Source organism: Alosa pseudoharengus, unplaced genomic scaffold, assembly GCF_046254945.1.
Source record: "Alosa pseudoharengus isolate Yale_2024_CS ecotype anadromous, Long Island Sound unplaced genomic scaffold, YU_APseudo_1.1 YU_APseudo_1.1_scf_1, whole genome shotgun sequence".
In the NCBI taxonomy this organism is placed as follows: domain Eukaryota; kingdom Metazoa; phylum Chordata; class Actinopteri; order Clupeiformes; family Clupeidae; genus Alosa; species Alosa pseudoharengus.
Window position 1 is genome coordinate 41,878,705 of NW_027468564.1, and position 18,591 is coordinate 41,897,295.

At 33.5% G+C, this 18,591-nt stretch overlaps 1 protein-coding gene across 1 annotated transcript in view; it reads left to right on the top strand.

Moving 5' to 3' along the window:
• Positions 1 to 18,591, top strand: part of LOC143128184 (patr class I histocompatibility antigen, A-5 alpha chain-like) — an 83,041-nt gene that overhangs the window by 54,689 nt on the left and 9,761 nt on the right. The window lies entirely within an intron of this gene.

An 18,591-nucleotide genomic window follows, 5' to 3' on the forward strand; every position in this document is an offset into this window, starting at 1 on the left:
CAACTGTTACTGTACAGTGGGAAGGATTCCATTTTTTATGTTTTACTCATTTACTCATTACTCATTCCTTAATCTTTTCAAAATCTAATCAGATATGTTTACTTTATTACATGCATTTTATTAGAGTGCATGAAAATGCACTCTACTGTCTACTGTTATCCGATTTATTAGAGTGCATGAAAATGCACTCTACTGTTATCCGAATTCTTCTTATTAGAGTGCATGAAAATGCACTCTACTGTTATCCGAATTATTCTTAATATTAATATTATTAGAGTGCATGAAAATGCACTCTACTGTTATCCGAATTATTGTTATTAGAGTGCATGAAAATGCACTCTATTGTTATCCGATTTATTAGAGTGCATGAAAATGCACTCTATTGTTATCCGATTTATTACAGTGCATGAAAATGCACTGCACTGTTCTTCCAAGGCTTTTTCTTCTTCTTCTGCTTCTTCTTCTTCTTCTTCTAACGCATTTAATGCAGCTTCAACCGTTTAACGTAGAAAGTTCATTCAAACTGCGTTGCGTAGGTCTTACTTAGGACATGGGTGCTATGTATTTTTCAGCTTTGTAACTTTTATACTTTTTAAGCTATTAATTAAAAACTACTCAAAATTTCCCTATAGACTTAACATTATGATTATGACATCACAATACCGCCGTTAAGCAATTAGAATCCTATGGCAGGTGTTCGGGCCAGCTGCATCAACTGCCAGTCTCAGGCTTTAAGCATACAAACTGGCCCTATTAAGACTACACATCCTGTCCAACTGCTTCCTCTGCCAAAAACCGTTTCAAAATAAAAGTCCTCACTACAATATTTCACTGTTAAACAATTTAACCCTTTAAACTACTGAACTTTTTAACTGTTCAGCCATTGTAACTGTTACTTGTCATCAACTATGACTCCTACCCACTGTAGCTAGTTAGCATGGTTAACATAGTTAGCATGCTAACATGTTAGCATGCTAACATGTTAGCATGCTAGTTAGCATTTTTTACAAAACTGCTAAAAATGATTAGCTAAGTTAGCTAAGTCACATGGTTAGCATAGTTAGCATGCTAGCATGTTAGCATGCTAGTTAGCATTTTTTACAAAACTGCTAAAAATGATTAGCTAAGTTAGCTAAGTCACATGGTTAGCATAGTTAGCATGCTAGCATGTTAGCATGCTAGTTAGCATTTTTTACAAAACTGCTAAAAATGATTAGCTAAGTTAGCTAAGTCACATGGTTAGCATAGTTAGCATGCTAGCATGTTAGCATGCTAGTTAGCATTTTTTACAAAACTGCTAAAAATGATTAGCTAAGTTAGCTAAGTCACATGGTTAGCATAGTTAGCATGCTAGCATGTTAGCATGCTAGTTAGCATTTTTTACAAAACTGCTAAAAATGATTAGCTAAGTTAGCTAAGTCACATGGTTAGCATAGTTAGCATGTTAACATGTTAGCATGCTAGTTAGCATAGTTAGCAAAACTGCTAAAAATGATTAGCTAGATTAGCTAAGTCACATGGTTAACATAGTTAGCATGTTAGCATTGCTAACTACTAAAAATGCATTAGCTAAGTTAACTAAGTTAAGTATTGTCCACCTATTTAACCGTTCAATCATTCCAACTATATTAAACCTCATCTACCTAGCAACCAATAAAGTTTGTTTTTACTCTGTATGATATTTTACATCATATTTTTTGCATTTTCATGCACTGTATTTCCTTCAGGAAATGCTTTTCTAGTTATTATTCTTCTTCTAACGCACTTAATGCAGCTTCAACCGTTTAACGTAGAAACTTCATTCAAACTATGTTACGTAGGTCTTAATTAGGACATGTGAGCTTTGTATTTTTCAACTTTGTAACTTTTATACTTTTTAAACTATTAATTAAAAACTAATCAAAATTTCCCCATTGACTTAACATTATGATTATGACATCACAATACGGCCGTTAAGCAATTAGAATCCTATGGCAGGTGTTCGGGCCACCTGTTTCAACTGCCAGTCTCAGGCTTTAAGCATACAAACTGGCCCTATTAAGACTACACATCCTGTTCAACTGCTTCCTCTGCCAAAAACTGTTTCAAAATAAAAGTCCTCACTACAATATTTCACTGTTAAACAATATAACCCTTTAAACTACTGAACTTTTTAACTGTTCAGCCATTGTAACTGTTACTTGTCATCAACTATGACTCCTACCCACTGTAGCTAGTTAGCATGGTTAGCATAGTTAGCATGTTAGCATGCTAACATGTTAGCATGCTAGTTAGCATTTTTTACAAAACTGCTAAAAATGATTAGCTAAGTTAGCTAAGTCACATGGTTAGCATAGTTAGCATGCTAGCATGTTAGCATGCTAGTTAGCATTTTTTGCAAAATTGCTAAAAATGATTAGCTAGGTTAGCTAAGTCACATGGTTAGCATAGTTAGCATGCTAACATGTTAGCATGCTAGTTAGCATTTTTTATAAAACTGCTAAAAATGATTAGCTAAGTTAGCTAAGTCACATGGTTAGCATAGTTAGCATGCTAGCATGTTAGCATGCTAGTTAGCATTTTTTACAAAACTACTAAAAATGATTAGCTAAGTTAGCTAAGTCACATGGTTAGCATAGTTAGCATGCTAGCATGTTAGTATGCTAGTTAGCATGCTAGTTAGCATTTTTAGCAAAACTATTAAAAATGATTAGCTAAGTTAGCTAAGTCACATGGTTAGCATAGTTAGCATGCTAACATGTTAGCATGCTAGTTAGCATTTTTAGCAAAACTACTAAAAATTATTAGCTAAGTTAGCTAAGTAACATGGTTAACATAGTAGTTAGCATAACTACTAAAAATGAAAACATTAGCTAAGTTAACTAAGTTAAGTATTATCCACCTATTTAACCGTTCTATCATTCCAACTATATTAAACCTTATGTACCAAGCAAATCATTTAACCATATAAACTATCCACCTATTTAACTGTTCAGTCACTCCAACTATATTAAACCTCATCTACCTAGCAACCAATATAGTTTGTTTTTACTCTGTATGATATTTTACATCATATTTTTTGCATTTTCATGCACTGTATTTCCTTCAGGAAATGCTTTTCTAGTTACAGTGCATGAAAATGCACTGTACTGTTATTCCAAGGCATTTTATTATTATTATTATTATTATTATTATTCTTCTTCTAACGCACTTAATGCAGCTTCAACCGTTTAACGTAGAAACTTCATTCAAACTATGTTACGTAGGTCTTAATTAGGACATGTGAGCTTTGTATTTTTCAACTTTGTAACTTTTATACTTTTTAAACTATTAATTAAAAACTAATCAAAATTTCCCCATTGACTTAACATTATGATTATGACATCACAATACGGCCGTTAAGCAATTAGAATCCTATGGCAGGTGTTCGGGCCACCTGTTTCAACTGCCAGTCTCAGGCTTTAAGCATACAAACTGGCCCTATTAAGACTACACATCCTGTTCAACTGCTTCCTCTGCCAAAAACTGTTTCAAAATAAAAGTCCTCACTACAATATTTCACTGTTAAACAATTTAACCCTTTAAACTACTGAACTTTTTAACTGTTCAGCCATTGTAACTGTTACTTGTCATCAACTATGACTCCTACCCACTGTAGCTAGTTAGCATGGTTAGCATAGTTAGCATGCTAGCATGTTAGCATGCTAGCATGTTAGCATGCTAGTTAGCATTTTTTACAAAACTGCTAAAAATGATTAGCTAAGTTAGCTAAGTCACATGGTTAGCATAGTTAGCATGCTAACATGTTAGCATGCTAGTTAGCATTTTTTACAAAACTGCTAAAAATGATTAGCTAAGTTAGCTAAGTCACATGGTTAGCATAGTTAGCATGCTAACATGTTAGCATGCTAGTTAGCATTTTTTACAAAACTGCTAAAAATGATTAGCTAAGTTAGCTAAGTCATATGGTTAGCATAGTTAGCATGCTAGCATGTTAGCATGCTAGTTAGCATTTTTTACAAAACTGCTAAAAATGATTAGCTAAGTTAGCTAAGTCACATGGTTAGCATAGTTAGCATGCTAACATGTTAGCATGCTAGTTAGCATTTTTTACAAAACTGCTAAAAATGATTAGCTAAGTTAGCTAAGTCACATGGTTAGCATAGTTAGCATGCTAGCATAGTTAGCATGCTAACATGTTAGCATGCTAGTTAGCATAGTTAGCAAAACTGCTAAAAATGATTAGCTAGATTAGCTAAGTCACATGGTTAACATAGTTAGCATGTTAGCATTGCTAACTACTAAAAATGCATTAGCTAAGTTAACTAAGTTAAGTATTGTCCACCTATTTAACCGTTCAATCATTCCAACTTTATTAAACCTTATCTTCCAAGCAAATCATTTAACCATATAAACTATCCACCTATTTAACTGTTCAGTCACTCCAACTATATTAAACCTCATCTACCTAGCAACCAATATAGTTTGTTTTTACTCTGTATGATATTTTACATCATATTTTTTGCATTTTCATGCACTGTATTTCCTTCAGGAAATGCTTTTCTAGTTATTATTATTCTTCTTCTAACGCACTTAATGCAGCTTCAACCGTTTAACGTAGAAACTTCATTCAAACTATGTTACGTAGGTCTTACTTAGGACATGTGAGCTTTGTATTTTTCAACTTTGTAACTTTTATACTTTTTAAACTATTAATTAAAAACTAATCAAAATTTCCCCATTGACTTAACATTATGATTATGACATCACAATACGGCCGTTAAGCAATTAGAATCCTATGGCAGGTGTTCGGGCCACCTGTTTCAACTGCCAGTCTCAGGCTTTAAGCATACAAACTGGCCCTATTAAGACTACACATCCTGTTCAACTGCTTCCTCTGCCAAAAACTGTTTCAAAATAAAAGTCCTCACTACAATATTTCACTGTTAAACAATTTAACCCTTTAAACTACTGAACTTTTTAACTGTTCAGCCATTGTAACTGTTACTTGTCATCAACTATGACTCCTACCCACTGTAGCTAGTTAGCATGGTTAGCATAGTTAGCATGTTAGCATGCTAGCATGTTAGCATGCTAGTTAGCATTTTTTACAAAATTGCTAAAAATGATTAGCTAAGTTAGCTAAGTCACATGGTTAGCATAGTTAGCATGCTAGCATGTTAGCATGCTAGTTAGCATTTTTTACAAAACTGCTAAAAATGATTAGCTAAGTAAGCTAAGTCACATGGTTAGCATAGTTAGCATGTTAGCATGCTAGTTAGCATGTTTTGCAAAACTGCTAAAAATGATTAGATAAGTTAGCTAAGTCACATGGTTAGCATAGTTAACATGCTAGCATGTTAGCATGCTAGTTAGCATTTTTTGCAAAACTGTTAAAAATGATTAGCTAAGTTAGCTAAGTCACATAGTTAGCATAGTTAGCATGCTAGCATGTTAGCATGCTAGTTAGCATTTTTTGCAAAACTACTAAAAATGATTAGCTAGGTAAGCTAAGTCTCATGGTTAACATTGTTAGCATTTTAACATTATTAGCATGCTATTTTTGCATTTTCATGCACTGTATTTCCTTCAGGAAATGCTTTTCTAGTTAGAGTGCATGAAAATGCACTCTACTGTTCTTCCTAGGCTTCTTCTTCTTCTTATTATTATTCTTCTTCTTCTAACGCAGTTAATGCAGCTTCAACCGTTTAACGTAGAAACTTCATTCAAACTGCGTTGCGTAGGTCTTACTTATGACATGTGGGCTTTGTATTTTTCATCTTTGTAACTTTTATACTTTTTAAACTATTAATTAAAAACTACTCAAAATTTCCCCATAGACTTAACATGGGCTGATGACATCACAATGGACTAATTAACTTGATTTGCACCTGGTATCATCTTCCAGCTGCTCATCTAGGCCCCATCAAAGAATCAGTTCAACTGATTGCACCTGTATCAACTGCTTTCTACTGAACTAGACCAACTCTCTTTGTCTCTCCATTCTACAAGGATATAAGACACATTTCATCCAACTTTCTATCCATTCATCCTCTTCAAACCATTCACTCATCCACCCATTAAACTATCCATCAACATCCATTAAACAATCTGCCTATCAACATCCATTCAACTTTCTGTCTATCAACATCCATTACACTATCTACATTTAACTTTTAAACTATATACTCTGTCTGAGGCTTTAAGCATACAATAAATATGGCTCTATTAAGACTGCCGTTAAGCAATTAGAATCCTAGGCCAGGTGGCCAGGCCACCAGCATCAACTGCCAGTCTCAGGCTTTAAGCATACAAACTGGCCCTATTAAGACTACACATCCTGTTCAACTGCTTCCTCTGCCAAAAACTGTTTCAAAATAAAAGTCCTCACTACAATATTTCACTGTTAAACAATTTAACCCTTTAAACTACTGAACTTTTTAACTGTTCAGCCATTGTAACTGTTACTTGTCATCAACTATGACTCCTACCCACTGTCGCTAGTTAGCATGGTTAACATAGTTAGCATGCTAACATGTTAGCATGCTAGTTAGCATTTTTTACAAAACTGCTAAAAATGATTAGCTAAGTTAGCTAAGTCACATGGTTAGCATAGTTAGCATGCTAACATGTTAGCATGCTAGTTAGCATTTTTTGCAAAACTGCTAAAAATGATTAGCTAAGTTAGCTAAGTCACATGGTTAACATAGTTAGCATGCTAGCATGTTAGCATGCTAGTTAGCATTTTTAGCAAAACTGCTAAAAATGATTAGCTAGGTTAGCTAAGTCACATGGTTAACATAGTGCTAGTTAGCATAACTACTAAAAATGAAAACATTAGCTAAGTTAACTAAGTTAAGTATTATCCACCTATTTAACCGTTCAATCATTCCAACTATATTAAACCTTATCTACCAAGCAAATCATTTAACCATATAAACTATCCACCTATTTAACTGTTCAGTCACTCCAACTATATTAAACCTCATCTACCTAGCAACCAATATAGTTTGTTTTTACTCTGTATGATATTTTACATCATATTTTTTGCATTTTCATGCACTGTATTTCCTTCAGGAAATGCTTTTCTAGTTACAGTGCATGAAAATGCACTGTACTGTTCTTCCTAGGCATTTTATTCTTATTATACTTCTTCTTCTAACGCGTTTAATGCAGCTTCAACCGTTTAACGTAGAAACTTCATTCAAACTTTGTTACGTAGGTCTTACTTGTGTCATAGGGGCTATGTATTTTTCAACTTTGTAACTTTTATACTTTTTAAACTATTAATTATTAACTTTTAAAAAATCCCCATTGACTTAACATTGCCCTTTATGACATCATCGCAATTAGAATCTTGTGGCAGGTGGCCAGGCCAGCTGGCCCAACTGCCATTCTCAGGCTTTAAGCATACAAACTGGCCCTATTAAGACTACACATCCTGTTCAACTGCTTCCTCTGCCAATAACTGTTTCAAAATAAAAGTCCTCACTATAATATTTCACTGTTCAACAATTTAACCCTTTAAACTACTGAACTTTTTAACTGTTCAGCCATTGTAACTGTTACTTGTCATCAACTATGACTCCTACCCACTGTAGCTAGTTAGCTAAGTAACTTGGTTAGCATAGTTAGCATGCTAGCATGTTAGCATGCTAGTTAGCATTTTTAGCAAAACTGCTAAAAATGATTAGCTAAGTTAGCTAAGTCACATGGTTAGCATAGTTAGCATGCTAGCATGCTAGTTAGCATTTTTAGCAAAACTGCTAAAAACGATTAGCTAAGTTAGCTAAGTCACATGGTTAGCATAGTTAGCATGCTAGCATGTTAGCATGCTAGTTAGCATTTTTTGCAAAACTGCTGAAAATGATTAGCTAAGTTAGCTAAGTAACTTGGTTAGCATAGTTAGCATGCTAGCATGTTAGCATGCTAGTTAGCATTTTTTGCAAAACTGCTGAAAATGATTAGCTAAGTTAGCTAAGTCACATGGTTAGCATAGTTAGCATGCTAGCATGTTAGCATGCTAGTTAGCATTTTTTGCAAAACTGCTAAAAATGATTAGCTAAGTTAGCTAAGTCACGTGGTTAGCATAGTTAGCATGCTAACATGTTAGCATGCTAGTTAGCATTTTTTGCAAAACTGCTGAAAATGATTAGCTAAGTTAGCTAAGTCACATGGTTAGCATAGTTAGCATGTTAGCATGCTAGTTAGCATTTTTTGCAAAACTGCTGCTAAAAATGATTAGCGAAGTTAGCTAAGTCACATGGTTAACATAGTTAGCATGTTAACATGTTAATTAGCATAGTTATCATAACTAATAAAAATGATTAGCTAGGTTAGCTAAGTCATATGGTTAACATAGTTAACATTTTAACATTGTTAGCATCCTAGTTGGCATAGTTACTTGGTTAACATTATTATCTTTAACATAGTTAGCATAACTACTAGCAAACATTGGAGCCATTCCAACTGTTAGTTATCGTCAACTATCTGCCTAAATAATTTAACCATTTCAATTATCAACCTATTTAACTGTTCAGTCATTCCAACTATAGTAAACCTTATCTACCAAGCAAATAATTTAACCATATGAACTCATCATATTTTTGCATTTTCATGCACTGTATTTCCTTCAGGAAATGCTTTTCTAGTTATTATTATTCTTCTTCTAACGCACTTAATGCAGCTTCAACCGTTTCACGTAGAAACTTCATTTAAACTATGTTACGTAGGTCTTAATTAGGACATGTGAGCTTTGTATTTTTCAACTTTGTAACTTTTATACTTTTTAAACTATTAATTAAAAACTAATCAAAATTTCCCCATTGACTTAACATTATGATTATGACATCACAATACGGCCGTTAAGCAATTAGAATCCTATGGCAGGTGTTCGGGCCACCTGTTTCAACTGCCAGTCTCAGGCTTTAAGCATACAAACTGGCCCTATTAAGACTACACATCCTGTTCAACTGCTTCCTCTGCCAAAAACTGTTTCAAAATAAAAGTCCTCACTACAATATTTCACTGTTAGACAATTTAACCCTTTAAACTACTGAACTTTTTAACTGTTCAGCCATTGTAACTGTTACTTGTCATCAACTATGACTCCTACCCACTGTAGCTAGTTAGCATGGTTAGCATAGTTAGCATGCTAGTTAGCATTTTTTACAAAACTGCTAAAAATGATTAGCTAAGTTAGCTAAGTCACATGGTTAGCATAGTTAGCATGCTAACATGTTAGCATGCTAGTTAGCATTTTTTACAAAACTGCTAAAAATGATTAGCTAAGTTAGCTAAGTCATATGGTTAGCATAGTTAGCATGCTAACATGTTAGCATGCTAGTTAGCATTTTTTACAAAACTGCTAAAAATGATTAGCTAAGTTAGCTAAGTCACATGGTTAGCATAGTTAGCATGCTAACATGTTAGCATGCTAGTTAGCATAGTTAGCAAAACTGCTAAAAATGATTAGCTAGATTAGCTAAGTCACATGGTTAACATAGTTAGCATGTTAACATTGCTAACTACTAAAAATGCATTAGCTAAGTTAACTAAGTTAAGTATTGTCCACCTATTTAACCGTTCAATCATTCCAACTATATTAAACCTTATCTTCCAAGCAAATCATTTAACCATATAAACTATCCACCTATTTAACTGTTCAGTCACTCCAACTATATTAAACCTCATCTACCTAGCAACCAATATAGTTTGTTTTTACTCTGTATGATATTTTACATCATATTTTTTGCATTTTCATGCACTGTATTTCCTTCAGGAAATGCTTTTCTAGTTATTATTATTCTTCTTCTAACGCAGCTAATGCAGCTTCAACCGTTTAACGTAGAAACTTCATTCAAACTATGTTACGTAGGTCTTACTTAGGACATGTGAGCTTTGTATTTTTCAACTTTGTAACTTTTATACTTTTTAAACTATTAATTAAAAACTAATCAAAATTTCCCCATTGACTTAACATTATGATTATGACATCACAATACGGCCGTTAAGCAATTAGAATCCTATGGCAGGTGTTCGGGCCAGCTGCATCAACTGCCAGTCTCAGGCTTTAAGCATACAAACTGGCCCTATTAAGACTACACATCCTGTCCAACTGCTTCCTCTGCCAAAAACTGTTTCAAAATAAAAGTCCTCACTACAATATTTCACTGTTAAACAATTTAACCCTTTAAACTACTGAACTTTTTAACTGTTCAGCCATTGTAACTGTTACTTGTCATCAACTATGACTCCTACCCACTGTAGCTAGTTAGCATGGTTAGCATAGTTAACATGCTAGTTAGCATTTTTTACAAAACTGCTAAAAATGATTAGCTAAGTTAGCTAAGTCACATGGTTAGCATAGTTAGCATGCTAACATGTTAGTATGCTAGTTAGCATTTTTTACAAAACTGCTAAAAATGATTAGCTAAGTTAGCTAAGTCACATGGTTAGCATAGTTAGCATGCTAACATGTTAGTATGCTAGTTAGCATTTTTTAGAAAACTGCTAAAAATGATTAGCTAAGTTAGCTAAGTCACATGGTTAGCATAGTTAGCATGCTAACATGTTAGTATGCTAGTTAGCATTTTTTACAAAACTGCTAAAAATGATTAGCTAAGTTAGCTAAGTCACATGGTTAGCATAGTTAGCATGCTAACATGTTAGTATGCTAGTTAGCATTTTTTAGAAAACTGCTAAAAATGATTAGCTAAGTTAGCTAAGTCACATGGTTAGCATAGTTAGCATGCTAGCATGTTAGCATGCTAGTTAGCATTTTTTACAAAACTGCTAAAAATGATTAGCTAAGTCACATGGTTAGCATAGTTAGCATGTTAACATGTTAGCATGCTAGTTAGCATAGTTAGCAAAACTGCTAAAAATGATTAGCTAGATTAGCTAAGTCACATGGTTAACATAGTTAGCATGTTAGCATTGCTAACTACTAAAAATGCATTAGCTAAGTTAACTAAGTTAAGTATTGTCCACCTATTTAACCGTTCAATCATTCCAACTATATTAAACCTTATCTTCCAAGGAAATCATTTAACCATATAAACTATCCACCTATTTAACTGTTCAGTCACTCCAACTATATTAAACCTCATCTACCTAGCAACCAATATAGTTTGTTTTTACTCTGTATGATATTTTACATCATATTTTTTGCATTTTCATGCACTGTATTTCCTTCAGGAAATGCTTTTCTAGTTACAGTGCATGAAAATGCACTGTACTGTTCTTCCTAGGCATTTTATTCTTATTATACTTCTTCTTCTAACGCGTTTAATGCAGCTTCAACCGTTTAACGTAGAAACTTCATTCAAACTTTGTTACGTAGGTCTTACTTGTGTCATAGGGGCTATGTATTTTTCAACTTTGTAACTTTTATACTTTTTAAACTATTAATTATTAACTTTTAAAAAATCCCCATTGACTTAACATTGCCCTTTATGACATCATCGCAATTAGAATCTTGTGGCAGGTGGCCAGGCCAGCTGGCCCAACTGCCATTCTCAGGCTTTAAGCATACAAACTGGCCCTATTAAGACTACACATCCTGTCCAACTGCTTCCTCTGCCAAAAACTGTTTCAAAATAAAAGTCCTCACTACAATATTTCACTGTTACACAATTTAACCCTTTAAACTACTGAACTTTTTAACTGTTCAGCCATTGTAACTGTTACTTGTCATCAACTATGACTCCTACCCACTGTAGCTAGTTAGCTAAGTTAGCTAAGTAACTTGGTTAGCATAGTTAGCATGCTAGCATGTTAGCATGCTAGTTAGCATTTTTAGCAAAACTGCTAAAAACGATTAGCTAAGTTAGCTAAGTCACATGGTTAGCATAGTTAGCATGCTAGCATGTTAGCATGCTAGTTAGCATTTTTAGCAAAACTGCTAAAAATGATTAGCTAAGTTAGCTAAGTCACATGGTTAGCATAGTTAGCATGCTAACATGTTAGCATGCTAGTTAGCATTTTTAGCAAAACTGCTAAAAATGATTAGCTAAGTTAGCTAAGTCACATGGTTAGCATAGTTAGCATGCTAGCATGTTAGCATGCTAGTTAGCATTTTTTACAAAACTGCTAAAAATGATTAGCTCAGTTAGCTAAGTCACATGGTTAGCATGCTAGCATGTTAGCATGCTAGTTAGCATTTTTTACAAAACTGCTAAAAATGATTAGCTAAGTTAGCTAAGTCACATGGTTAGCATAGTTAGCATGCTAGCATTGCTAACATGCTAGTTAGCATAACTACTAAAAATGAAAACATTAGCTAAGTTAACTAAGTTAAGTATTATCCACCTATTTAACCGTTCAATCATTCCAACTATATTAAACCTTATCTACCAAGCAAATCATTTAACTGTATAAACTATCCACCTATTTAACTGTTCAGTCATTCCAACTATATTAAACCTCATCTACCTAGCAACCAATATAGTTTATATAGTATATATTTTTTGCATTTTCATGCACTGTATTTCCTTCAGGAAATGCTTTTCTAGTTCTTATTATTCCTCTTCTTCTAACGCAGTTAATGCAGCTTCAACCGTTTAACGTAGAAACTTCATTCAAACATTGACGCGTAGGTCTTAATTAGGACATGTGGGCTTTGTATTTTTCAACTTTGTAACTTTTATACTTTTTAAACTATTAATTAAAAACTATCAAAATTTTCCCATTGACTTAACATTGCCCTTTATGACATCACAGCAATTAGAATCTTATGGCAGGTGTTCAGGCCAGCTGGCCCAACTGCCATTCTCAGGCTTTAAGCATACAAACTGGCCCTATTAAGACTACACATCCTGTTCAACTGCTTCCTCTGCCAAAAACTGTTTCAAAATAAAAGTCCTCACTACAATATTTCACTGTTAAACAATTTAACCCTTTAAACTACTGAACTTTTTAACTGTTCAGCCATTGTAACTGTTACTTGTCATCAACTATGACTCCTACCCACTGTAGCTAGTTAGCATGGTTAGCATAGTTAGCATGCTAACATGTTAGCATGCTAGTTAGCATTTTTTACAAAACTTCTAAAAATGATTAGCTAAGTTAGCTAAGTCACATGGTTAGCATAGTTAGCATGCTAACATGTTAGCATGCTAGTTAGCATTTTTTACAAAACTGCTAAAAATGATTAGCTAAGTTAGCTAAGTCACATGGTTAGCATAGTTAGCATGCTAACATGTTAGCATGCTAGTTAGCATTTTTTACAAAACTGCTAAAAATGATTAGCTAAGTTAGCTAAGTCACATGGTTAGCATAGTTAGCATGCTAGTTAGCATTTTTTATAAAACTGCTAAAAATGATTAGCTAAGTTAGCTAAGTCACATGGTTAGCATAGTTAGCATGCTAACATGTTAGCATGCTAGTTAGCATTTTTAGCAAAACTGTTAAAAATGATTAGCTAAGTTAGCTAAGTAAAATGGTTAGCATAGTTATCATGCTAACATGCTAGTTAGCATAGTTAGCAAAAATGCTAAAAATGATTAGCTAGATTAGCTAAGTCACATGGTTAACATAGTTAGCATGTTAATATTGCTAACTACTAAAAATGCATTAGCTAAGTTAACTAAGTTAAGTATTATCCACCTATTTAACCGTTCAATCATTCCAACTATATTAAACCTTATCTACCAAGCAAATCATTTAACCATATAAACTATCCACCTATTTAACTGTTCAGTCACTCCAACTATATTAAACCTCATCTACCTAGCAACCAATATAGTTTGTTTTTACTCTGTATGATATTTTACATCATATGTTTTGCATTTTCATGCACTGTATTTCCTTCAGGAAATGCTTTTCTAGTTACAGTGCATGAAAATGCACTGTACTGTTATTCCAAGGCATTTTATTATTATTCTTCTTCTTCTAACGCACTTAATGCAGCTTCAACCGTTTAACGTAGAAACTTCATTCAAACTATGTTACGTAGGTCTTAATTAGGACATGTGAGCTTTGTATTTTTCAACTTTGTAACTTTTATACTTTTTAAACTATTAATTAAAAACTAATCAAAATTTCCCCATTGACTTAACATTATGATTATGACATCACAATACGGCCGTTAAGCAATTAGAATCCTATGGCAGGTGTTCGGGCCACCTGTTTCAACTGCCAGTCTCAGGCTTTAAGCATACAAACTGGCCCTATTAAGACTACACATCCTGTTCAACTGCTTCCTCTGCCAAAAACTGTTTCAAAATAAAAGTCCTCACTACAATATTTCACTGTTAAACAATTTAACCCTTTAAACTACTGAACTTTTTAACTGTTCAGCCATTGTAACTGTTACTTGTCATCAACTATGACTCCTACCCACTGTAGCTAGTTAGCATGGTTAGCATTGTTAGCATGCTAGCATGTTAGCATGCTAGTTAGCATTTTTTGCAAAACTGCTAAAAATGATTAGCTAAGTTAGCTAAGTCACATGGTTAGCATAGTTAGCATGCTAGCATGTTAGCATGCTAGTTAGCATTTTTTGCAAAATTGCTAAAAATGATTAGCTAGGTTAGCTAAGTCACATGGTTAGCATAGTTAGCATGCTAACATGTTAGCATGCTAGTTAGCATTTTTTATAAAACTGCTAAAAATGATTAGCTAAGTTAGCTAAGTCACATGGTTAGCATAGTTAGCATGCTAACATGTTAGCATGCTAGTTAGCATTTTTAGCAAAACTACTAAAAATTATTAGCTAAGTTAGCTAAGTAACATGGTTAACATAGTTAGCATGTTAGCATTGCTAACATGCTAGTTAGCATAACTACTAAAAATGAAAACATTAGCTAAGTTAACTAAGTTAAGTATTATCCACCTATTTAACCGTTCTATCATTCCAACTATATTAAACCTTATGTACCAAGCAAATCATTTAACCATATAAACTATCCACCTATTTAACTGTTCAGTCACTCCAACTATATTAAACCTCATCTACCTAGCAACCAATATAGTTTGTTTTTACTCTGTATGATATTTTACATCATATTTTTTGCATTTTCATGCACTGTATTTCCTTCAGGAAATGCTTTTCTAGTTACAGTGCATGAAAATGCACTGTACTGTTATTCCAAGGCATTTTATTATTATTATTATTATTCTTCTTCTAACGCACTTAATGCAGCTTCAACCGTTTAACGTAGAAACTTCATTCAAACTATGTTACGTAGGTCTTACTTAGGACATGTGAGCTTTGTATTTTTCAACTTTGTAACTTTTATACTTTTTAAACTATTAATTAAAAACTAATCAAAATTTCCCCATTGACTTAACATTATGATTATGACATCACAATACGGCCGTTAAGCAATTAGAATCCTATGGCAGGTGTTCGGGCCACCTGTTTCAACTGCCAGTCTCAGGCTTTAAGCATACAAACTAGCCCTATTAAGACTACACATCCTGTTCAACTGCTTCCTCTGCCAAAAACTGTTTCAAAATAAAAGTCCTCACTACAATATTTCACTGTTAAACAATTTAACCCTTTAAACTACTGAACTTTTTAACTGTTCAGCCATTGTAACTGTTACTTGTCATCAACTATGACTCCTACCCACTGTAGCTAGTTAGCTAAGTTAGCTAAGTAACATGGTTAGCATAGTTAGCATGCTAGCATGCTAGTTAGCATGCTAGTTAGCATTTTTAGCAAAACTGCTAAAAATGATTAGCTAAGTTAGCTAAGTCACATGGTTAGCATAGTTAGCATGCTAGCATGTTAGCATGCTAGTTAGCATTTTTTACAAAACTGCTAAAAATGATTAGCTAAGTTAGCTAAGTCACATGGTTAGCATAGTTAGCATGCTAACATGTTAGCATGCTAGTTAGCATTTTTTACAAAACTGCTAAAAATGATTAGCTAAGTTAGCTAAGTCACATGGTTAGCATAGTTAGCATGCTAGCATAGTTAGCATGCTAACATGTTAGCATGCTAGTTAGCATAGTTAGCAAAACTGCTAAAAATGATTAGCTAGATTAGCTAAGTCACATGGTTAACATAGTTAGCATGTTAGCATTGCTAACTACTAAAAATGCATTAGCTAAGTTAACTAAGTTAAGTATTGTCCACCTATTTAACCGTTCAATCATTCCAACTTTATTAAACCTTATCTTCCAAGCAAATCATTTAAACATATAAACTATCCACCTATTTAACTGTTCAGTCACTCCAACTATATTAAACCTCATCTACCTAGCAACCAATATAGTTTGTTTTTACTCTGTATGATATTTTACATCATATTTTTTGCATTTTCATGCACTGTATTTCCTTCAGGAAATGCTTTTCTAGTTACAGTGCATGAAAATGCACTGTACTGTTATTCCAAGGCATTTTATTATTATTATTATTATTATTATTATTATTCTTCTAACGCAGCTAATGCAGCTTCAACCGTTTAACGTAGAAACTTCATTCAAACTATGTTACGTAGGTCTTACTTAGGACATGTGAGCTTTGTATTTTTCAACTTTGTAACTTTTATACTTTTTAAACTATTAATTAAAAACTAATCAAAATTTCCCCATTGACTTAACATTATGATTATGACATCACAATACGGCCGTTAAGCAATTAGAATCCTATGGCAGGTGTTCGGGCCAGCTGCATCAACTGCCAGTCTCAGGCTTTAAGCATACAAACTGGCCCTATTAAGACTACACATCCTGTTCAACTGCTTCCTCTGCCAAAAACTGTTTCAAAATAAAAGTCCTCACTACAATATTTCACTGTTAAACAATTTAACCCTTTAAACTACTGAACTTTTTAACTGTTCAGCCATTGTAACTGTTACTTGTCATCAACTATGACTCCTACCCACTGTAGCTAGTTAGCATGGTTAGCATAGTTAGCATGTTAGCATGTTAGCATGCTAGTTAGCATTTTTTGCAAAACTGCTAAAAATGATTAGCTAAGTTAGCTAAGTCACATGGTTAGCATAGTTAGCATGCTAGCATGTTAGCATGCTAGTTAGCATTTTTTACAAAACTGCTAAAAATGATTAGCTAAGTTAGCTAAGTCACATGGTTAGCATAGTTAGCATGCTAACATGTTAGCATGCTAGTTAGCATTTTTTACAAAACTGCTAAAAATGATTAGCTAAGTTAGCTAAGTCACATGGTTAGCATAGTTAGCATGCTAGCATGTTAGCATGCTAGTTAGCATTTTTTACAAAACTGCTAAAAATGATTAGCTAAGTTAGCTAAGTCACATGGTTAGCATAGTTAGCATGCTAGCATGTTAGCATGCTAGTTAGCATTTTTTATAAAACTGCTAAAAATTATTAGCTAAGTTAGCTAAGTCACATGGTTAGCATAGTTAGCATGCTAGCATGTTAGCATGCTAGTTAGCATTTTTTTCAAAACTGCTAAAAATGATTAGCTAAGTTAGCTAAGTCACATGGTTAATATAGTTAGCATGCTAGCATGTTAACATGCTAGTTAGCATTTTTTATAAAACTGCTAAAAATGATTAGCTAAGTTAGCTAAGTCACATGGTTAGCATAGTTAGCATGCTAACATGTTAACATGCTAGTTAGCATTTTTTGCAAAACTGCTAAAAATGATTAGCTAAGTTAGCTAAGTAACGTGGTTAGCATGCTAATGTGTTAGCATGCTAGTTAGCATTTTTAGCAAAACTGCTAAAAATTATTAGCTAAGTTAGCTAAGTAACATGGTTAACATAGTTAGCATGTTAGCATTGCTAACATGCTAGTTAGCATAACTACTAAATATGAAAACATTAGCTAAGTTAACTAAGTTAAGTATTATCCACCTATTTAACCGTTCAATCATTCCAACTATATTAAACCTTATCTACCAAGCAAATTATTTAACCATATAAACTATCCACCTATTTAACTGTTCAGTCACTCCAACTATATTAAACCTCATCTACCTAGCAACCAATATAGTTTGTTTTTACTCTGTATGATATTTTACATCATATTTTTTGCATTTTCATGCACTGTATTTCCTTCAGGAAATGCTTTTCTAGTTATTATTATTCTTCTTCTAACGCACTTAATGCAGCTTCAACCGTTTAACGTAGAAACTTCATTCAAACTATGTTACGTAGGTCTTACTTATGACATGTGGGCTTTGTATTTTTCACCTTTGTAACTTTTATACTTTTTAAACTATTAATTAAAAACTATTCAAAATTTCCCCATTGACTTAACACTATGATTATGACATCACAATACGGCCGTTAAGCAATTAGAATCCTATGGCAGGTGTTCGGGCCACCTGCATCAACTGCCAGTCTCAGGCTTTAAGCATACAAACTGGCCCTATTAAGACTACACATCCTGTTCAACTGCTTCCTCTGCCAAAAACTGTTTCAAAATAAAAGTCCTCACTACAATATTTCACTGTTAAACAATTTAACCCTTTAAACTACTGAACTTTTTAACTGTTCAGCCATTGTAACTGTTACTTGTCATCAACTATGACTCCTACCCACTGTAGCTAGTTAGCTAAGTTAGCTAAGTAAGTTGAATAGCATAGTTAGCATGCTACAATGTTAGCATGCTAGTTAGCAAAACTGCTAAAAATGATTAGCTAAGTTAGCTAAGTCACATGGTTAGCATAGTT